Genomic DNA, 23890 nt, shown 5'->3' with positions numbered 1-23890 from the left:
ACCACCAATCCCTTCCATGCTTCCTAATGCTCCAAGCCACCTGATGCGAAGAGCTGACTCATTCGAAAAGACCCTGACGCTGGGAAAGATTGAAAGCAGGAGGGGAAGAGGACGACAGAAGATGAGATGGCTGGATGGCATCACTGACTCGATGGGACATGAGTTTGAGCGAGCTCCAGGAGTTGGTGATGGACAGGGAAGCCTGGAGTGCTGCAGTCCATGAGGTTGCAAAGAGTTGGACATGTCTGAGCGACTGAACTGAGTGACTTCTTGGCTGTCTTTTGACACTACTAACTCTCCTCCAGTCATTCAACCTGAAAACCGAAGCAGCTTAGGGTTTCTTTTAAAAAAAAATAAAGTTATAATTTTAGGATAGTTTTAAATTTGCAGAGACTTCCTAGTGGTCCAGCGGTTAAGACTCCCCAGGCTCTCAATACAGGGGCCTGGGTTCAATCCCTGGTCAGGGAACTAGATCCTAGATCCCACATGCCACAGTGAATATCGAAGATCACGTGTGCTGCAACTAAGACCTGGTGCTAGCCAAGTAAGTAAAGATATAAATTTGCAGAAAAGTTGTGAAGATAGTACCAGAGAGCTCCCTTCCATACATCTGGTATCCAGTCTCTAACGTTCCACGTGTTACATTAGTAAGAGTACATTTGTCACATCTAATAAACCACTGTTGATGCATTATTATTAACTAAATTTCTTATTTACTCAAATGTTCTTAACTTGTACCTATTGTTCTTCTGCTCCAGGACCCATCTACGATGTCACATCATATTTAGTTATCATAAGGCTTCAGGTTTCTCTAACATTCCTCGGACGCCTTGTTTTCAAGATCTTGACAGTATCGAGCTCTGGTTAAGGACTCAACAGAATCTCCACTGAGATTTGCTTGAGGTTTGTTGCGTATTTAGACTGGGGTGATGGGTTTGGGGCCAGAAGACCACAGAGGTAAAGTGCTGTCCTACCATCTCAATGGTACATACTATTGACATGATTTATCACAGTTGGGGCTGGCCTTGATCACCTTGAAGAGGTCTTATCTATCAAGTTGTCCCCACCTCCAGTGTGCAGTTCCTCTTCCCCATCCCTCTTTCCATAGGGTACTTCTGGGAAGGCAGTCACTATGCAGGGCCCATACTTAAGACGTGGGCAGCTATGTTCTTCCTGCTTCAGAGCAAAGTATCCATAGAGATTATTTTGAATTTTTCTCAGCATCACTTTTGACTAGTCTTTTGCCTTTGATCTCCATTCCAGGCATTTTCTCAATAAGTAAGCAGTACAGGAGGATTCAGTTCAGATATGGCTACTACAAACCCTGACTCTTTTGATGGAAACAGACTGAATTATTCCTGGTGTCTTAGAGCTTCCTTCTTTCTTTCCCTCCTTCAACAAATTTGTGGTGTCTGCTATACATTAGGCCTTGCATTAACTTTAGGAACAGTGCTGAGTTCCAGGGATATAGGGGCTCAAAGCTTATTAACAGTGGCCTCTAATTTAGCTAACGAGTCACAGAAGGCTTCTTGGAGGCCATGACTTCTGAGTTAAGATCTGGTGGGGAGATATATGTCCGTGAAAAGGAGATGTAAGAGAAGAGAAAAGTCTACTTAGGTCTTCCACCCATTTTTCTCTTTTTCTTTTCTTTTCTTTTTTTTTTTTTTTTTGAGCACTTAAAGCCACTAATTAAGAGAAATGTAAATCAAAACCACAATGAGGTATCATCTAACACCAGACAGATAGGTCATCATCAAAAAATCTACAAACAATAAATCCTGGAGAAAATGTGAAGAAAAGGGAAACTTCCTACACTGTTGGTGGGAATGTACAGATAAATTGATGCAGCCACTATGGAGAACAGTACGGAGGTTACTCAACAAAACTAAAAATAGAATTACCACATGACCCAGAATATATCCAGAGAAAGCCATAATTCAAAAAGATACATGCATCTCAGTGTTGATTGTAGCACTATTTACAGTAGCCAGCACATGGAAGCAACCTAGATGCCCATCAACAGAGGAATGGATAAAGAGGATGTGGTACATATACACAATGGAATATCACTCATCCAAAAAAGAACAAAGCTGTGGCATTTTCAGAGATGTGGATGGACCCAGAGACTGTCATACAGAATGAAGTAAGTCAGGAAGAGTAAAACTGCTTATATGTGTAATCTAGAAAAAATGGAACAGAAGACCATATTCACAAAGCAGAAATAGACACATAGGTCTAGAGAATAAACTTATGGGGGAAGAGGAGATGCAATGAATTGGGAGATTGGAATTGACATATACACACCTCAAGTTTATAATAGATGACTGATGAAACCCTACGATACAGCACAGGGAACTCTCCTCAATCCTCTGTGGTGACCTAAATGGGAAGGGAACTAAAAAAGAAGGGATATATTATACATAGAACTGATTCACTTTGCTATACAGCAGAAACTAACACGACATTGTAACGGAGCTATACTCCAATAAAAACAAATAGAAAAAAGAGAGGGAAAGGAGAGAACATTCCTGATGGAGGGACGGCATGAGCAAAAGCTCTGATGGGGAGGCAGTGTGGGGGTGAGTTCTGCAGAACCACGAGCAAGGGAGAAAGGGGAAGGGGGCACCTGGGGAACCAGGAGGGGCTGTCTCCTGAGAATCCACAAGCAACACACGGTCACTAAGGGCAGGACTGTGCCTTGGGAAGAGAGATGTTTTCAAACAATTATTAAGCCTGCCAAAGGCAGCATCTTCCTGGGCAGAAGGAATGGATGCAAGACAGTCAGTTAGGAGGCCTTTACCTGAGTCTTAAGAGGAGGTGATGGGAGCTTGGCCTAAGGCTGGGACAGTGTGGGGAGGGGCAAGGGGGATACACATACACCTGCCTCATGGAGTTTTGTGAGGTCATGAGTTAATAAACACAAAGCATTTAAGCAACTGCCTGCCTTATACTAACTGCTAATAATAATACTGCTTATATGATCTTGAATAGACATCTAAATGGGAATCAACCTCCTCACCAACAAAATGAAGAGGCTTGGCTATATAATGTCCAAGATCTTCTCTAACCCTAAAGGGTTAATATTCTTAGCCATTATTCTTCGCTAGTTTAAGAGGACCATCAGCTCTTATGTGTGCTGTTCCCCAAGAGCTGACTCAGTCAATGCTACCTTCACTTAGTTACCCTAAAGCACTGCAGTACCATCAGAGCCTTTTCAAAGAACTGACAATGGGCAAAAGGTATTCTCCTAAGTCATTCTGGTAAATATGTAACTGATTTTTCATTCGCAAACATTTCACATTCTGTAGAATTGGTCGTGCATTTCTACCCATTATACCATCACACTATCTTGTTATTTCTAGAAAGTATTAAGAAAGTATTTCAGGTCTAGAAAGTATTTCAGGAGTAAATCTACCCCAGCAAACTTTAAACACCCAGAGATGCCACCAACGCCTGTGGAAGCACAACTTAAATGTTAGATCTGATTCCTCAGGGTGGGAGGGGGGGTCATTATAATCAGTGAATCAGTGAGGAATGGAAAGCACTAAATGGGTCTGTCATCTTGCTAGGATTTATTGTCAGTACAAAGAACACAGGTCCCTGTCTTCAAGGAGCTTACAGTTTATCTCAGGGGAAAGATTATACAATTATATGTTGCATAATCCATATACAACATGAGATTATAGAAATTATGAATGGCTTCTCAATTCAGACTCTAGACAGTGGAAAGAATTCAGAGGAGAGGGAATGAAAGCTATGTAATGATCAAAAAGAGTCAAGAACATTGAGATATATTATCACAGTGAAGTTTTAACTTCAAAAACTTGGGAAAATCTCAACCAAAAGGATAAAATGTATCCTATGAACTCTTGTCAAAGCTTACATCCTTCATACAAACTAGAAAAAAGAATACAAAAGCATTCCAGATTTTTCTACTAAACTGGGTAAATTTATCTGTAATGATAACTGCAAATACCCCAGTTGTCAATTTAGAATTGTCACTTACATAGCCTGAGAACCATGTGATATTCTTGAGAACCATGTGATATCCTCCCAAACCCACATTTATTTGTAAATAAAACTACTGTAATCTATTACTCACAGGGAGGAGGAATCTCAGTACCTTTCAAATAAAATTACATGTATGTAAAATATATTATATGTATATAAAACACATTTATAAAACATAAAACACATATATAAAAGATATATATAAAACAAAGACAGGAAACAGAAGTTTCTAAAGGTGAGAAAAATACACCAAATTTCAGTTGTAAATGAGCTAACATCACAGGTAAATTTAAGGTAATAAAACAGATGATTTTACTGAAAATTTAACACCTCTCAACACAGGTGTCTGACCAGTGGTCAGGAAACCAATAACATCTTGTCAGCCATGCTCCAAGCACATCAATGACACAGATTCTAAAAACATCCCAAAACAACAAAAGCAGTGTACGACCTTAGCTATCAGCTCACACATTTTTCTCAACTGCCCTTTCCTGGCTCATTTCTAACATTGAGGAATTCGCAAATAGCACGAAGAACACAGGTTGTTGAGAAAAGCAGGGAAACGATGCAGATAATTTTGAAAGGCAAGCAAGAAATATTTCAAACAACTTGGAGACATTTAAGAAACATCTTTTCAAACTTATAATTGATAAACTGGGGTATATGTGGGGGGAGTTGTTAAAACTCAGGGAAGTATCCCTTTATTTTATTTTATTTTGGGGGGAAGTATTCCTTTAACAATGAATGATAAGTCATTATATACAGTGTTCTATTTTAATAAGAAACATCGTTTTCTCAAATTAAAACAACAAAGCAGGGGTCTTTAATTACTTTTGGGCCAGAGGCTCCTTTGAGGATCTGATGAAAGTCAGACATTTTCCTCTGAAAACTACATGCTCTCGCAAATTTAGCATTCAAATTTCAACATAATTTATGGACTCACATCTCTGTCCAACATCAAATTCATCCCTCTATGGGTTCCCCATTGTCTTGTAGGCTCACGTGTTAAAGGCTTATAAACCTCCGATTTTATAAACTATTGTGCTAGTGAAACACGCTTAAGACCTTGGAACAAGACTATGTGTATGCCTAACTGAATTACTTTACATCTTTACATCTGAAACTAATACATCATTATAAATCAACTATTGTTGTTGTTCAGCCACTAAGTCATATCTGACTCTTTGCAACCCCATGGACTACAGCATGCCAAGCTTCCCTGTCCTTCACTATCTTCTGGAGTCTGCTCAAACTGATGTGCGTTGAGTTTGTGATGCCATCCAACCATCTCATTCTCTGTTGTCTCCTGCCCTCAATCTTTCTCAGCATCAGGGTCTTTTCCCATGAGTCATCTCTTTGCCTCAGGTAGCTTAAGTATTGGAGCTTCAGCTTCAGCACCAGTCCTTCCAATGAATATTCAGGGTTGATTTCCTTTAGGATGGACTGATTTTATCTCCTTGCTGTCCAAGGGATTCTCAAGAGTCTTCTCAAGCACCACAATTCGAAAGCATCAACTCTTCGGCATTCAGCCTTCCTTCTAGTCCAATTCTCATATTTCTATATGACTACTTGAAAGACCATTGCTTTGACTATATGGACTTTTGTCAGCAAAGTGATGTCTCTGCTTTTTAATATACTGTCTAGGTTTGTCATAGCTTTCCTTCCCAGGAGTAAACTTCTTTTAATTTCGTGGCTGTAGTCACTGTCTGCAGCAATTTTGGAGCCAAAGAAAAGAATATCTGCCACTGTTTCCACATTTTCCCCTTCTATTTGCCGTGAGGTGATGGAACCAGATGTCATGATCTTTGTTTTTTGAATATTTAGTTTTAAGCCAGTTTTTTCATTCTCCTCTTTGACCTTCACCCAGAGGCTCTTTAGTTCCTCTTCGCTTTCAGCCATCAGAGTGGTATCATCTGCATATCGGAAGTTGTTGATATTTCTCCTGGCAATCTTGATCCCAGCTTGGGATTCATCCAGTCTGGCATTTTGCATTATGCACCCTGCATAGAAGTTAAGTATGCAGGGTGACAATATAAAGCCTCAATATACTCCTTTCCCAATTCTGAACCAGTCTATTGTTCCACGTCCAGTTCTAACTTGTTTCTTGACTTGCACACAGATTTCTCAGGAGACAGGTAAGGTGGTCTGATATTGAATCTCTTTAAGAATTTCCCACAGTTTGTTGTGATCTGCACAGTCAAAGGTTTTAGTATAGTCAACAAAGTCAAACTAGATATTTTTCTGGAATTCCCATGCTTTCTACATGATGTTTCTTTATTCCCATGTTTCTCTAGATGCAATTTGATCTCTGGTTCCTCCGCCCTTTTCTAAATCCAACTTGTACATTTGGAAATTCTTGATAACATATTGTTGAAGTCTAGCTTGAAGGATTTGGAGCATAATCTTGCTAGGATGTGAAATAAGCATAATTGTATGGTAGTTTGAGCATTCTTTGGCATTGCCCTTTTTTGGGATTGGAATGAAAACTGACTTTCTCTAGTTCTGTGGCCACTGCTGAGTTTTCCATATTTGCTGACATATTGAGTGCAGCACTTGAACAGCATCATCTTTTAGGACTGGAAATAGCTCAGCTGGAATGCCATCATCTCCACTAGCTTTGTTTGTAGCAATGCTTCCTAAGACCCACTTGACTTCACACTCCAAAATATCTGGTCCTAGGTGAGTGACCATACCATTGTGGTTATGCAGGTCATTAGACTTCTTTTTTTTGGATAGCTCTTCTGTATATTCTTGCCACCTCCTTTTAATCTCTTCTGCTTCTGTTAGATCCTTTTCGTTTCTGTCCTCTGTTGTGTCCATCTTTGCATGAAATGGTTCCTTGATATCTCCAATTTTCTTGAGGAGATCTCTAGTCTTTCCCACCCTATTGTTTTCTTCTATTTGCACTGTTCACTTAAAAAGGCCTTCTTATCTCTCCCCACTAAAATCAACTACACTCCAAAATAAAATTAAATTAAAAATTGAAAAAAAACATATTATTGAATAGAATACACCTTCCAAAAGGCATTTCATTTTACTGATTGTGTGGTATACAATGCTTTCCATTTAATTTCTTACAATTCTTGGTCATCACCAATTCTTGGAACTCATTTCTCCCCGTTTGTTTTTCCCTTTTGGTTTCCAGTCCATGCATTTTCAGCATTCTGTTGCTCAAAACTACTTTGCAGGAAGAAAGCGGAGAAAAAATGCTTCAACGGTGAGAGGAAAATCAGTCACTTGTGCTCTTAGCAGCCCTGGTCATTGGTTTCGTTGTTTATTTATTCAGTCAACAGCTTGAGCAACGACTGTTTATCAGTAGGGAGGGAGGCAGCCGGCTTGAAAAAGAGAAAGCTGCCCCCTCCCCAGCATTCCCCCAAATAGTTTAGTGTCCAGAGCAGCGGCTGGAGAAGTGGTTACGGTTAGAGTAGGTGGGTATATAACAAGGTGCCGGGAGGATAAGAGGACACTCTCGAGGCAGGGTGTTTTCTGTTTGGGGACATGGAAAAATTGAGCTGAATGGAGGTTAAAGAAGCTGTATTCAGGAAGAACAGGAAGGACACTGAGACACAAAGAAAAACTTAATGCACATCTCCTCTCAGGAATGGGGTGCGGAGGCATGGGAGGTTGGGAATTGCAGCATGGTTGGGACACACTGCGCATTAATGGAAGGAATGCGGCAGCGGCAAGAAAGTGAAAACATAAAGGCGGGGTGGGGGGGGGGTGGGGGGGGGGAGAAGAATTAAGTGAATTGTTACTTGGTGGTGATAATGCCAAAAGCTAGTTTAAAACATCCAATCAGAGTTGTAGTTGATCTCTATTTCTGTTTTGCAAGTAAGATCTTCCATATTATTTTTCTAGATTCCATATATGTGCATTAACATGGACAAACGTATTAATACCAACGGGGGAGAGGGGGTGGGTGGGACGAGTTGGGAGCTTGGGACTGACATGTATACACCATTGATACTGTGGATAAAATGGATAATTAACGAGAACCTAGTATACAGCTCAGGGAACCCCACTCACTGCTCTGTGGTGACCTAGATGAGAAGGAAATCCAAAGGAGAGGGCATGTATGTGAACACATAACTGATTCATTCTGCTGTATTGCAGAAACTAACAAAACACCGCAAAGCATCTATACCCAAATAAAAACTAATTAAAAAAAATACAAATAGCACTTACAGAAAAAAAGACAAAATTGTAGTTGGAAAAGAAATAGAAATTTTGAGCAAATTATGAGAACCAGCAGCCTAATCTGGGGAGCCCAATGCAAAATAAAAATGTGGGGCTGGCTCTTTGTTCAAAATTATGAATAATTTCAAGATGGTGATAGGAGAATATTAAGCCAAATATACGGCCCTTCTGAGCATTGGACCCTATGCGACTACACAGGCTGTACGTCCCTGAATCTGGCCCTGATTATATTAGAAGGAAATTTCAAACGTTCACCATGATTCGTTATTACCATGGATAAACAACTCACAGTTCCAAAAATGGCGACTAGAACACCAGGCTGGGAGCCTTAGAGTCACTTCATTTTCTCAGCAATTCTATGAGGCACAGATAGATACTAGAAGATAAAAGAACAAAAGAGGAAAAAGTGATCTTATATATATCTTAAAGATATTCCCTCAGTGCCTTGAGCCATGCTGTGTTATAGTGAGCACTCAATACTGACTTGGAACGAAGTGATTTTATTTCTTTGCTCTGAGTTCATCTTTGGCTGAGCCATGAAAGTCCAGGCTCTCTAAAGTCAGCCACAGGGGCTGTGTTTATAGCTGTGAGTGAAAGACAGAAATAGAAAGGACTGCCTTTCACCATTCCAGTTACACCAGTCCGTGGAGTCTCAAAACATCTACCTCTAGCAGGAATGCGAGAAGGGAATGTGAGGGGAGCAAAATGCCAGCACTCTCAGAGCTGTCCTTTCTTTTTTAAACACAGACACAGCTCTGAGCAGAAATCCCATAACTTCCAGGAGAAATTATGCATTCAGATAGCACATACACATTATAAGAATACGGATCTATTTTATTTATTATTTAAATGAAGGATAATTGCTACAATGTTGTGATGGTTTCTGCGGTACAACTTGAATCAGTCACAACTATGTAACTACATATATATATTTATATATATCCCCTTCCTCTCTGAGCCCTCCCCCCTGCTCAGTGCAATCCCACCTTTCTAGGTTGTCACAGAGAACCAGTTTGGGCTCCCTGTGTCATATAGCAGCTTCCCACTAGCTATCTACTTCACACATGGTGTGTATATATACCTAACGGACGGCATGGCAACCCACTCCAGGATTCTTGCCTGGAGAATCCCATGGACAGAGGAGCCTGCCAGGCTACGGTTCATAGGGTCGCAAAGAGTCGGACACGACTGAAGTGACTGAGCAGGCAGGCAGGCGGGCAGTGTATATATGTCAATGCTACTTTCTCAATTCGTCTCACCCTGACTCTATTTTAAAAGAAGTTATTAAATCTTCAGAACCTACAGTAATTTCTGATTTCTCCCAGCAAGCCTCCAGTTAAGAGTTTCTTGAAACAAAGCCTTGCTAGCGGGCTCAGGTTCATCAGCGTGCTCACCCCTCCCCCTTCCTCCCCCTCCCTCCAAAGCTTCAGAAGGACCTGAATCATTTACCGCCGTCAATGAAATTCACTTTTTCTACTTAGGATGAGAGTAAGAACTGCCACGACCACAACAGACCATTAACTCAACAGTGAAAACCAAAGACTAAATATTTGCTAAAACTCCTTAGATTTTTGTATCGACTTTTTAGCTTATTTGAACAGGTTGTCTCTTACACATTGGGGCAAGTGGGGGGCTTTTGATGGTGCATTCAGGGCTTTCTGTGGAGCCTCTGTCCTGTGGTCTTGGGAGGCCTCCACAAGCCCTGTAGCTTAGAGTTGTGTGTGATTAATAGCTCTGCCAGCCATTCCTATTTAAAAACTATTCCTACGTTACATCTTTTTTTTTTCCCCCACCTCTGTCCCTGATTTTCTCTGATCCTTATTTTTCTCCTCAGCAGAATTACACACAGTCAGAGTTTTCTCCCTACTTTCCCAAGCCTTGTCACTTTACTCCACAGTGTCTTGGGTTGGGGGAGCTTTGTTCAGTAGACAGCAGGCCTTATGCAAACTTATGAGTATAACTGGCCAAAAGGTTCAACAAGGGAAACCATCAACTGGTACTTTTCTCCTCACGCCCCCTGCCCCTATCCCCCTCCGCCTCTTGATTCCAAATCCACATCCTGAGAAGGAAAGAAAGAAAAAAAGCAACCCACCAAAGGAGGCACTACTTCGCGGCAAACGAAGCAGTGGTTTCTCTGTTCAGCTTGTACAGTGGATGTGTAAGTGGCATTTTCAAAATTATTCTGTCAGCCCCATGACAATTTAATTAATTTATTTTTTTATCCTGTGCCTCAACTCTGTTGTTTGGGTAGCAATGTCCTGTCAATATCTCACTCAGGTGTAGCAGGGACAGGTCTAACAGCCCTGGGCCGGCAGCCAAGCTCACCGGTGACTGACGCTCGCTTAACTGAGCAAAGATTTGCTCTGCGTGGAGTGGGGCTTGACTGTACAAGGACCAGTGGTGACAGCCAGGGTGCCGGCTGGAATCCTAACAAAGCTGCTTCCAACGTGTGCTCAGGCGAGCGGAACCAGCACTTAAACTGAATGTTAAGGGGCTGCAATCTTGGTGGTGGTTTTTTTTTTTTCTCCATCATTTACCGTCAGAATAAACCCTGGGATTTTACAGGGAAAACAGCACATTAGGGCACTTAAATCGCAAATCCTTGTACCTTTTTAAAAGACTGTTGAAGACGTATTAACTTGTAGGAGCAGTCATTTAATTGCTTGCCTCTGCTACCCCACACACTTTTTTTTTTTTTTTAAATGACCAAATTAAACCTGCCTCACAAATTTGTGCTTTGAAGTTTCTGCCAAAGGATCATTCCTTTTAGGGCGTGAGAAAAAGAACTGAAACGCTCTCCTTGGGTACCAATGTCCGCAGCTTCCTTCCACCCCCCGACCCCCCACCTTCCCTGTCCCTGAAGTCTTCAGACAAAGAAGCAAATCATTGGCGTTTAAATGTTTCAAATTCATTTTCCAAGCCAGGTTCGAATGTCACTGTCATAATTCCCTCTGTCATTTCAATGAAAACCCGTAAGCATTTACAAATGGAGGAATGTTGTACTTACAATTTGGGGATGTGTGATGCAGCCGTGTATCTTATGGAAAAAAAAAAAAAACCTGTTATGTTTATAGGCTGTCCTTCCTGTTCAAAGACAACACCACTCTTGGTAAAGCTGAAAAAATTAGTGAGAAACAGAAAAGTCCTTTCCACACCTTGAACCTGTGAAAACTACTCTTTGCATGGAGCCGTGGGAGCTGTTAGCAGAGTCTGCTGTTGTTTGAGACTTTGTCTCTTAGGTCAAATGCAGCCCAAAGCCAACAAGATGATTTACCATCTCACCGCTTTGAATCTGATGATATGCAACTGCCGGATGAAATATTTATATGAATTCCCCACTTCACCTATAAAAACCGTAGAGACACGCATAGGTACACAAACAACAGGCAGTCAATGTGCACATATGTTTAGTTAGCTAGCAATTTTTGGAAGTTGTGTGTGGATAAGCAGATAGTGTCAGCGTGACAGAGGCAGTGCATCTGGGTTGTTCAAGTGCTGGATGCCTTTTCCCTTGGAAAGGAGTCCTGTTCCATTGCATCAGACGCCCAGTAATATGATCTCATCAACCTATGAGACCATCAGAGGTCCGGGCGGGTCACAAGTCAAATTCTTTCTGTTGCCAATTGAGATTGACGTGTGCTGTTGTCCTAAAGATCACATGGTCCGACTTGGCCAAGTGGGTGATCTCCACGAGAAACCAAGGTACAGTTTGTCAAGCTGAAAGGCATTTGCAGGCTGGAGTGTCAGGTTTCCACAATAACAGTTAGCTGAATCTCTGCAGGTTAAAATACTGTTTTGTAATCGGGAAAAAAGAAAATCTTTTTCTTTGGGTCTTTGGTTTTGTTTTGGCTTTGTTTCATTTCAGTCTGATTTTTAAAGGCATGGATGCCCAGACTACTACAAAGTGGGGCTGGCTGGACCTCCCTGGCAGGGATGGGACAGAAGAATGCCTGAGCCTTGTAGGAGAGAAGGCTGTGACATTCCATCTAACCCAAACCCGGTTAGCTGAGAAACAGCTCTTCATTCCTCTGTGGGACTTGGAACCTGGATGCTATAATTGAAAGCCAGTGTATTAAGCATAACACATCAAACCACTGTTAACACCCAGCCCCCCGCAAGGCAGCCTCCTAACAGCTCTGCTTTCTGCCTACAGTCTGTGCAAGCAAGTGGAACCATCACATGCACTGCATGCTAAAGGCCGCAGCCTTTGTCTTCTCCAAGTTCTGTCTATTTCAGAGGCTAACATGCAGCAATTAGTCTAATTAATGTGAAACAATGAGCTGTGTTACCACTTATCAAATTGATTGTTCCCCTATCAAAACAAAACAGGCTGGCTTTTTGATGTAATTTCAAGAGATGATTTGAAATGTCATGTTGCTGGGAGCCAATTACCTTATGACTAGAGTCACGGTCAACAGAATACATAATTAGCATGAGTTTGGGAAGGCTGCTTACTGCTAGTATGTTAATTAACTGTCTTTTGTCATAAAACAAAAAGGTTGTACGGAAGGTTCTGAAATAGGTCTTTTTTATTTACATTTCTCTGCGCTTATCAACGTGAGGCATGACAATGCAAAAGAATAGAAAATTTGAATTCCCCTACTTCAGATGAATACTCAGCTTGCAAGGTCAGGGTCACGTGCGAACTGCAATGCCATTCACCTCGCTCCAGTCCTGCCCCAGCGTTATTATATTACTCCTGGATTTTAATTAGCTATCGGGTAAAACTCAAATGTAAGAAATATCAAGTTCCACGAAATAAATCCCCTAACAGACTTCTTCGGAGCTTTGCTTGCGTTTGCGCATCTTATGAGGACTGGATAGCGCTTGGCTGCCCTGGGAATTCCACTCAGGTGTCGTCTTTCTATTTCAATCTTGAAATCTGGAGAGAATAAACCCGTCATCAAATGATGCTATTGCCTTTACCACACTGTGACAGAGAGAGGATGTATAATGGGCACCTGTGGGTTTGTAAAGGCATCCTGTCCATGAGCGAGGACTCCAAAACTCAGCTGCAGCTTCCTCTCGTCCGGGGGAGCCTGGCAATTCCATCTTCTTGATTAAGGAACTGATTCGGTACTTCTCGAGCCCAAATGCATTCTGGAGGTAGCTATAATCAGTAACTGACAATGAACAATCAAGCTCACGGCAGCCCCGAGGCATCATGGTTTGATAGGCACGTGGGTCAACTAGCTTCTGGTATGGAGATCAAGTTCAAGTTCCCAGAATTCAAATACAATTGTCCCACTGCCGAAAGATGGCATTGTGTGACACGCAAAAGCAGCGGGTCCTCTCTTGGAGATCCCACAGGTTTCGATGGGAAATGTGCTGCCATCATGTAAGGGTCTGCCAACTCTTCCCTCTGCTTTTCCTTGGGATTTGGCTCTAATCTTACAGTCCTATTAGAAGCATCCCCAGAGGGCAAAACAAAACAAAATACAAGACTCCCCTGGTGGCACAGTGGATAAGAAGCCACCTGCCGATGCAGGGGACACAGGTAGCGTCCTTGGGCCAGGAGGATCCCACGTGTTGCGGAGCAACTAGGCCTATGAGTCAACCACTGGGCCCGAGTTCTGGAGTCTGGGAGCTGCAACTGCTGAAGCCCAAGTGCCTGGAGCCTGTGCTCCACAACGAAAGAAGCCCCCAAAGGAGAGGCCCGCACCCCACAACGGAGAGGACGAAGAGCAGCTCCTGTTCTCCGCAACTAAAGAAAGCACGTGCGCGGCAAAAAGGCTCAGCGCCCCCACCCCCCAAAAACCCCACAAAATACAACACCTTGCTATTAGAAACATTAAGTTTGCTTCGCAAATTGGATTCTCCATACTAATTAGTTTCCATTTTTTGACAACTTTTTTTTTTCCTGTTTCTAACATCATTAAAATACTATTTAAATGTAATATTAAAAAAACATTCAATGGATGGGATGTAGTGCTTTTTCTTCTGGGGTGTGGGTTTCTCATTTTTGCAATGTAGAGTCAGGAACCTTGGGGTGCACACAGTGGAGAGAAAGGACCCATGAATCAGCTAAACTGGAGGAGAAAGTGAGCTGCTGATCAATTCTTCACCCCTCTCTGACAGCTTCTCTTCTTTCTGCCAGTTTAAAGGTTTATTCTGAATTGTGATTCTAGTTTTCAAAATGTTGGATGGGGGAGACAGAATCAACATGAGGATGCTACCTGAGAAATCTGACTCATTAACAATAACTAACCATCACTAATCTGGAGGGGGAAATGAAAACCCACTCCAGTATTCTTGCCTGAAAAACCCCATGGACAGAGGAGCCCGGTGGGCTACAGACCATGGGGTCGCAAAGAGTTGGAGATTACTGAGCAACTGAACACACACACATCACTAAACGCTTCTGAGATATGAGAGCGGTGGTACTAACCCCAGTATGGACATGAAAAGAAATTAACTAATTTTGACTAATTTCATAGCTAGGCATGGAGTTTCTGGAGTGCTTCCCAAATTCCTTCTCTGGACTCAAGAGGTTACAAAACCCTACTGAAGATACATGTTAGACTGAGAGATTTGGCATTGTAATAATGTCATCCATTATTACAATAATGTATCAGAGTCTGTCGTACAGAGCGAAGTAAGTCAGAGAGAGAAAAACAGATACTGTATATTAAAAATGCATGTGGAATCTAGAAAAATGGTACAGATGAGTGAATCTGCAAAGCGGAAAGAGAGACACAGATGCAGAGAACAAACGTATGGATGCCAAACGGGAAGGAGAGGAGCGGATGAAGTGGGAGATTGGGATTGACATACACACCATGAGTGTGTGCATGCTCAGTCTGTTGTGTTCAACTCGTTGCAACCCCATGGACTGTAGCCCATCAGGCTCCTCTGTTTGTGGGAGTCTCCAGGCAAGAATACTAGAGTGGGTTGCCATGCTCTCCTCCAGCTATATACACACTGCTCTGTATAAAATAGATAACTAATGAGAACCTGCCACATAATAAAATAGATAACTAATGAGAACCTGTTGTAGAGCATAAGGAACTCCACTCGATGCTCTGTGGTGACTTAAGTGGGAAGGACACTAGAAAAGAGGGGATAAATGTAAACACATAGCTGATTCAGGACACCGAATAGCAGGAACTAATGCAACACTGTAAAGTAATGAAAGTGTTAGTCGCTCGGTTGTGTCCGACTCCTCGTGACCCATGGACTGTAGCCCGCCAGGCTCCTCCGTCCATGGGATTCTGCAGGCAAAAATACTGGAGTGGGTTGCCATTCCCTTCTCCAAAGGATCTTCCTGATCCAGGGACCGAGCCCAGGTCTCCTGCATTGCAGGCAGATTCTTTACCATTTGAGCAACTAGGGAAGCCCCCTTGTAAAGTAACTATATGCCAATTAAAAAAAAGGTTACAATGCCCTAGAGTTGAATGAAATCTTATAGAAACACCCTCTCCTAACATCCCTCCAAGTGGAATTTTCCATACACTGGCTCTGACCACTGAAATGTGATTCCCTTCAGGGATGAGCCTCTTTGGGAGAATTGAGAGAAATGAGCAAACATCCTCAAAAAGCTCCTGGACTCCTGCGGAAAAGAAAACAGAATTCCTGATGCTCTAAAGTGAATGCATGGCTCACAGATGATGTGAGAGGTCACAACATCTGGGCTCCGGTCATTTAAGAGGATGACCCAAAGTCCCTATAAAGTGAGGTCTGAAAACAGGTCCCTTCTGAACCTAGATGAGTTCAGAAACCTAGAGTCTTGATTATAGATCATCTGTGAATCCAAGGTGGACAATTTGGAGACTAAGCATCAGGTTTTGTAATAAGCCCAACAGTTTACTTGTAATATTTATTCTCAGCTCTGGTCCCAACTTAATCATTCCTCAGTGACTCTTTATTACAACACCAAGTTACATCTCATCTGACTTTGCCAAAGGATTTTTTTTCCTATTGTCTTCCCTCAAATGGGAAGGAAAGTAGTTAAAAATAGGGAGGAAGAGGGGCAAGAGAAGAAACTGCTAAGTGGCCGATAGTTGCTGTGTTGTGCTGGCTGACATGCATACTTACAGGGTGCTGTGCTAAATCTATGTATCACCTTACTAAGTTCTCACAAGGACCCTGCAGGGTGAGCACTACTTTTTAAAAACATATCGTTTTCTAAATGTTAATGATAAGAAGACTTAGAAAAGACCATTAACTAAGCCAAGGCTTTGGAACTAACACTGACTCTAAAATTCTAATCCTCACTACACAGGCTGCTTGGTACTTCTGTGGTAGTTTAAAATTTTAATGCAGTATCTCAATGGAATAAGGGTCTGTTTTTTTTAATAAATGTAAAAGAAAAAAAAAGACCTCCAGTTATTATCATTAAAAACAGAGCACCATGTATATATACATATATATATATGTATATATATATAATGGAATACTACTCAGCCATAAAGATGGATGAAATTTTGCCATTTACAGCAACATGGGTTGATTTGGAGGGTATCATGCTAAGATGAAACCAGTCAGAAAGAGGAAGACAAATACTGTATGATAACACTCATATGTGGAATCTGAAAAAATACAACAAACTAGTGAATATAACAACAACAACAGAAAACCAGATTCACTGATATAGAAAATAAACGAGTGATTACCACTGGGGAGAGGGAAGAGGGCGCAGTATGGGGATGGGGGAATAAAAGTTGCAAACTATTAGGTAAAAAATAAGCCACATGGATATATTGTACAGCATGGGAAATATAGCCAATATTTCAGAGTAGCTAAATGGAGTATAACCTTTAAACACTGTGAATCACTATATTGTACAGCCATAAGTACATATGGGCTTCCTGGGTGGCTCAGTGATAAAGAATCTGCCTGCCAAGCATGAGACTGGGGTCAGGAAGATCCCCTAGAGAAGGAAATAGCAACCCACTGCAGTATTCTTACCTGGGAAATCCCATGGACAGAGGACTGGGGGACTATAGTCTACGGGGTCACAAAGCGTTGAACAGCACTGAGCGACAGAACAACAACAAACTTACATACGTTGCACAGCAACTATACCTCAGTAAAAAATAAACATGCAGAAGACAGAACACCGTGGGTTAGGGTCAGTAACAACCATCCGCTGCAAAGTCGTAGGATGAGTTATCTTTCTATCATTTGAAGTCTTGAAAACGAGGGATTTAAGGAAAGCAGGGCAATAGCAACATTTTTGTGCTGCACCCAAAATGTTTTCTTGAAATTTAAGACAAGTTTAAAGCAAATGGGGATGACAGAGGATGAGATGGTTGGATGGCATCACCGACACAATGGACATGGGTTTGGGTGGACTCCGGGAGTTGGTGTTGGACAGGGAGGCCTGGCGTGCTGTGGTCCATGGGGTCGCGAAGAGTCGGACACGACTGAGCAACTGAACTGAACTGAATGTTTTCAGAAAAATAGGGCATTTTTTTTTCTTTTATCATTAAAAGCTAAAATTCTTCAGAAATGTTTCCTTTGGGCTTTCAACAAACCTGATCACCCCCTGCAGAAAACAAGTGCCAAACCAAAAACAGTGTTTCGGGCAGCAGATTCAACAAGGAATGGAGCATCAAAGTCCAAGGGATTGTGAGGCCACTCTGGAAGGTAGACCAGAACTCTGGAGGCTGGAGGCAGCGCCTTGACTGAGTGGGGGTGTGGAGCAAGCAGCTCCCACTGAAGTGCAGTTGACATGTCGGCCAAGCACTCGGCTTGCCTCCATCACCCTTCACAGAGCTAAACATCTCTTTATGTCCAGACACATTGGAAAAGCCTCAAATCTGTCTTCTCTAACTTGAGTCCTATGAGTGGTAGAAATGAAGGAGAGAGAGAGGGATGGAGAAAAAGAGAGGACCAGTTCTGTTCACACGAAAGCATGGGACCCGTTACATGTCTGAACGTTGTTCCTGCAGACTCTTAGAACCTTTTTTCAGACTGATTGATGGCTGTGATGACAGAGCAGAGAGCCCAGTCACCCGCCCCCTTCATGCAGAGCATCAGAGCTGGTGCCCCTTCTTCACACTTGCAAGGACGCTTCAAGACCTGCCTTGATGCCCTGGTGCACACGCAGAGACACCTCATTTGCTTTCCCTCTGCCATTTTTACCCGTTCTTACTCCTGGCTACAATCTGCTCACCTATGTTCAGAACATGAGCATTACGGAACAATCCTCAATATTGTAAACCTAACAACAGCTTAATAAATACAAAGTTTTTTTTTAAAGTTTCAACTGGAGCCTAAGACAGTGTGCTTGGCCTTTCTCTAGTTCTCTCAGAGCGTGAAAATAGCAACAGGCCTTAAAGAACAAGCAGACCTCAGAGATGTAGCAAGTTCAGTTCAAGATCATCACAATAAAGTGAGTATCACAGTAAAAAAATTAAATAACATAAAACAATCCTTACATGATGTTGTGGTGGCATACATGTCAATGTTCCTATATGTTAAGCCTCAAAGGAAAAGTAAAGTTTGGGAAGAAGACAAGACAGAGCTTGAGGGAAGAGACAGAACCTTAGAGACACAGGTTTGGGAAAGCCTCAAAATGTGGTTGATTAGCGACAAGGTGCCATACACAATATAGGTCAGTGGTAGATGTAATAGATCACATATATACCTGTACATATGTAAGCATTTTTGCTTAAGAATTAGCCCACTTTCCAAAAAGCAATGCTTGGAAACAAACAGGAGAGGCACAATGAAACTAAAATGTAACCTGCCTTTATGCACTGCTGCTGCTGCTAAGTCACTTCAGTTGTGTTTGTGTGATCCCATAGACGGCAGCCCACCAGGCTCCCCCGTCCCTGGGATTCTCCAGGCAAGAACACTGGGGTGGGTTGCCATTTCCTTCTCCAAAGCCTGAAAGTGAAGTCGCTCAGTCATGTCTGACTCTTAGCGATCCCATGGACTGCAGCCTACCAGGCTCCTCCATCCATGGGATTTTCCAGGCAAGAGTGCTGGAGTGGGGTGCCATTGCCTTCTCCGGCCTTTATGCACAGCCCTGATCAAAACATAGTAGATCACTGAGCTTTGTGTTGAGAAGCAAAGCAAATTTCAGAAACTAAAGAGAGGTAAGATGCATCAAATAGGGCTTCTTTGATGGTAAAGAATCTGCCTGTCAATGCAGGAGACACAGGTTCGATTCCTGGGTGGGGAAAATCCCACATGCCACGGAGCAGCTAAGTTCGGGCATCACAACTATTGGGCCTGTGTTCTAGAGCCCAGGAGCTGCAACTACTGAAGCCCATGCACCCCAGAGCTCGTGCCTGGCAGCATGAGAAGCCGCCACAATGCGAAGCCTGCACACCACAACTAGAGAGTAGCCGCTGGTTGCTGCAACCAGAGAAAAGTCTTTGCAGCATCGAAGACCCAGCATAGTCAAAAATAATCATAAACAAAGTAAACAAAAATTTTTTTTAAAGATGCATCAAATATTGGACAACTGTATGTGTTCACACATATATGGAGAATGTGAATTCTACAAAGGGTTTTTTTTAAACAAGAAGCTATAGTGGCTCTTTGGAAAGGGTTTGGTATGGGAGGAGACGAAACCTATCAAACAAAATAAGATAATATAAATATTTCATTTAGTTGTTATCATCTCTTTTTATGATGATGAGAAGACATTATTATCATATTTTTTATTCTAACTCATAAAAAATGGTCAATCTTCCACATTTGTAATGGGCTAGAGCACACTAATCTTAGTTTGGCATAAAGCTCATACAAACCACTCAATATTTTCAATATAAATGTAATGACTTCTGATTTTAGGAAAAAATAACAATGCTCAAGAAAAACCCATCACTGGTTAACTCTAACCTCTCCTATTGGTCATTTCTGTAAGTATGTGCACTTGCAAAAAATAAAATAAACTTTCTGCATATTCATTATGAAGAAGATGGATGATAATCAGTAGGAGAGACAGCAAATTTCTTCTTGAGGATTAGGCTCCAATTGGTTGCATTTCAACATCAACCTGGCAATTTTACTATTAAGTCAGCAGAAGTGAGTCCCCGTACAGTATGCCACTTACTCCCGGAGAACATCAGGCAAGGGAAGAGAACACGCTAGAATAAATTGTGCATTATTTCTGGCATTAGTTAAAGGAACAGAGCATTATAAGGAAAAAAAATACAGTACCATTGATTTTTACAGGTGTTTAATACAGATAAGCTGAAAAAAGGGTTTCCATTTTAAGCCCAGTGATGGCTAAAGATGCATTCAAATATGTTCAAAAGCAATCTAAAGTCTTCTGAAATGGTGTTTAAGCTATTCGAGCAAAACGTAAATAGTTTTTGTCGTAGTACTGAGGAAGGTAGAACAAAAAACAGATTCCAAGGAGCTGACTCTGGCACACTGCCGGCCACTATAAAATCAGGGGGTCATTAAAACAGAGGTAATGCTGTTTATCCATTACATGATCACAGGTTATTCAGTGAAAACAGTCACAGACTGTCCTTAGAAAGGTAGGTGGCATAATTACCCTGGAAGTCTCTGAGGTCCACTCTCAGGAGAAGAGACTGAAAGAAACAGTCAAACTGATGACTCATATGTGAAACCTAGGTGCTTTATCATACCTACCTATGTTTTGACACATTTCTTTAAAGTTCATTTATAAAGAATGGGAACATATTTGACACATTGAAGCACTCTGCAGAAACCAAATTATAAAGAAAAGTTGATGTTGGCAGAATTCCTGAATGGATAATGTTTCTGTTTCACTTATTTGAAGGGGGAGGCATTGGCCTCCAATTTCTGCAGAGCTGTTTGTTCACACAGTAGACCACATAACAAATAAAGCAAAAGCGATAGCTGCCCATGTCTGACCATGTAACTAGAGCATTCAGAGATGCTATTAGACATAGAGAGAGATGTTTGCTTCAGGCATTTTTCACTATGTAATGATTTCTCTTCTCATTAGCAATCAGCTTTTCTTTTTTAGAAATACATAGCGATAATTCTGGTTCAAATAGAAGTCGAATTCCAAAAGTTTGGATCCCTTGAACATTTTTAGAAATTTTGCTCCCTTCTCTTCCATTACATTGGCTGGATATCCTCTTTTCTAACTCTTTTGATCATATCCATTGACGGCATGGCCAAGGACATGGTTAGCCAATGCCTCTCTGGTCAATTGACAAACACAAATTTTGTGCCTCTTTGCCATGCATCTAGCACTGAGGACAGGGTTGATATAGATGAGGACAGAAGGGACTCAGCAGACAAAAATATCCCTCTCACAACAGGTATTAGAATAATGACAATACGTCATGTTAACTAGGATGAAAGAGCGCCGTACATCTGAACAGTTAAGTCTAAGCATTGTGAAGTATGAGGGTCAGGGGAAGCCAGGTGAACCTGGAGAGGTTTATTGTAGTGATGCCCAGTCACTAACACATCCCGTGAGCTGCAACAGCTGACTCATGTTCTGGAGATGCTAAAGTGGAAATCCCAGGACTCAGAAGCTGCTATTTGTTAAACACATGATATGATCAGCTGCAAGTCAGAGCACCTAGACAAGTGATCTTGACAAGCCGGGTGAGTGATACTTGGGGACACACACTGGCTCAGCTGTGATCATGTCTCAGAGTTTCCACAGGAAAAATGTCATGAGACTCCTTTATGTCATCGGTGCTGAGGGACATGTAAACGCAGCCTTAGTAATATCATGAACTTGGTAATATTTTGGAATCTAGTTATACTTGCAATATTATAAAACTTTTGTTAAAATGGATGTGGGAACACAACTACTCAGAGGACACTGGAACTTACATTATGCGATGTTATACGAGGGCGTCCCTGGTGGCTCAGGAAGTAAAGAGTCTGCCTGCAATGCAGGAGGCTTGGGTTCGATCCCTGGGTCAGAAAGATCCTCTGGGGAAGGGAATGGCAACTCACTCTGGTATTCTTGCCTGGAAAACTCCATGGACAGAGGAGCCTGGTGGGCTACAGTCAGTGGGATTGCAAAGAGCTGGACACAACTGAGCAACTAACACTAAAGTTATACTATCAATTTTAATTCTACACATCTGGGGCAGCAGGGACATGAGTTTCTTTTTTCTCCTTACAAAAATAAATTTTTATTCAAGTATAGTTGATTTACAATGCTGTGTTAGTTTCAGGCGTACAGAAAAGTGACTGTAATACATATATATCTATCTCTACATATCTTTCTATATATCTGTTTTTTCAAACTCTTTCCCATTATAGATTATAACAACCTAAATGGGAAAAGAATTTGAAAGAGAACATACATATATGTGTGTGTGTATATGTGTGTGTGTGTGTGTGTGTGTGTGTGTGTGCACGTGTGCTAAGCTGCTTCAATTGTGTCCAACTCTTTGTGACCCCATGGATGGTATAGTCCAGGAAATTCTCCAGGCCAGAATATTGAAGTGGGTAGCCTTTCCCTTCTCCAGCAGATCTTCCCAACCCAGGAATCGAACCAGGGTCTCCTGCATTGCAGGAGAATTCTTTACCAACTGAGCTATGAGGGAAGCATATATATATAATATATGCATGTGTGTATATATATATATATATATATATAAACTGAATCTAACATAACATTGTTAATCACACATACAGCAATATAAAATACAATTAAAACAAAGAAATCACTTAAGTGGTATGAAAAATAAATAAATAAATAAATGTCATCCAATTTTAACTCACAAAATAAACAATTAAAAACCAAACAAAACAAAACACCACCAAAAGAAGACATTGAATATTACTTTGAAACCAGAAAATCAAGGTCAAAATCTTCGCTTGACCAACATTAAGCAACACTTGATAGATCATTTAAGTTCCCAGCCACCTTGTCTGTAAAATGGGGAATTAGGAAGGCTTGCGCCTCTCAGGGATGTCATAGTGAAGCTCACACAGGTGGATATGCACGAAACTGCCCATTGACGCTGAAACACTCTACATAAATCGTTGTTATGGCTGTTCACCTGGGTTTATACCAGGACATCCTGCTTGCACAGGATGAAAATCACTCATTGAACATGCTCACTCCCTGGGGCGAGGATTCTTACCACTCTTGTGAATTTGAGGAATAATGTCTGAGTTGCATTAACTGGTGTTTATTAATGTATTATGAACCTCTGCCGTGGCATCTGATTCACAATAAAAAGATTAAGCAGACTAATTTGTCATTTATTTTCCAATGCCTGCTTTCCTGCCCGAAGCACCACTAATATCCCAGGAGCTCATCAACCCAATTATTTCCCATTTTGCATTACTTGCTGAAAATAGTGCTAATGTGCCCAAAAGGCTTTGCTTCTTGGTGTTAGAAAAAAAAAAAAAAACCAAAATAAAACCAAGAAAAACTGCTCCTAAAAAAAAACAACAAAAATGAAACCGCTCCTGCTCTAGCCATCTCAATACTGTTGTCATTGGGAGAACAGAAACACCCCAGAACCACTGGGCTACAGCTAGTAATCAAACCAAGTTAGCAGCCTTATTGCACTGTGGACGCGAGCCACAGCCCTGTGCTTATTGAGTATTTATTTTTGGGTGGAAGGGAATTCCATCTGTAGAATGAAATTCACAAGCTAGAGGGAGCTGAATTATACTCTGCCTATACATTAATACACAAACAATTTTGTTTGCTTGCTGGGGGAACTGGATGTCAAAAGCACTCAAATAACTGGTGAAATCAACTTTTTTTCCCTTCTCAAAATGTTCATAATCAGTTATTTAG

The 23890-nt window shown here is 41.5% G+C and overlaps 1 protein-coding gene across 9 annotated transcripts in view; it reads right to left on the bottom strand.

Annotated features, from left to right (window-relative positions):
* Window positions 1–23890, bottom strand: part of ESRRG (estrogen related receptor gamma) — a 625441-nt gene that overhangs the window by 317995 nt on the left and 283556 nt on the right. Inside the window, exon 1 of one of the 9 annotated variants that reach the window (XM_070474519.1) lies at window positions 8498–8585. The exons of the other annotated variants lie outside the window; for them this stretch is intronic. The gene's annotated coding sequence lies outside the window, so the exon portion shown is untranslated. Of the gene's footprint in view, window positions 1–8497; window positions 8586–23890 lie in introns of those variants that run through there. 9 annotated transcript variants of the gene reach the window in all.

The sequence above is a fragment of the Odocoileus virginianus genome, chromosome 11, assembly GCF_023699985.2.
Source record: "Odocoileus virginianus isolate 20LAN1187 ecotype Illinois chromosome 11, Ovbor_1.2, whole genome shotgun sequence".
Taxonomy (NCBI): domain Eukaryota; kingdom Metazoa; phylum Chordata; class Mammalia; order Artiodactyla; family Cervidae; genus Odocoileus; species Odocoileus virginianus.
This window is presented reverse-complemented; position numbering and strand designations above follow the sequence as displayed.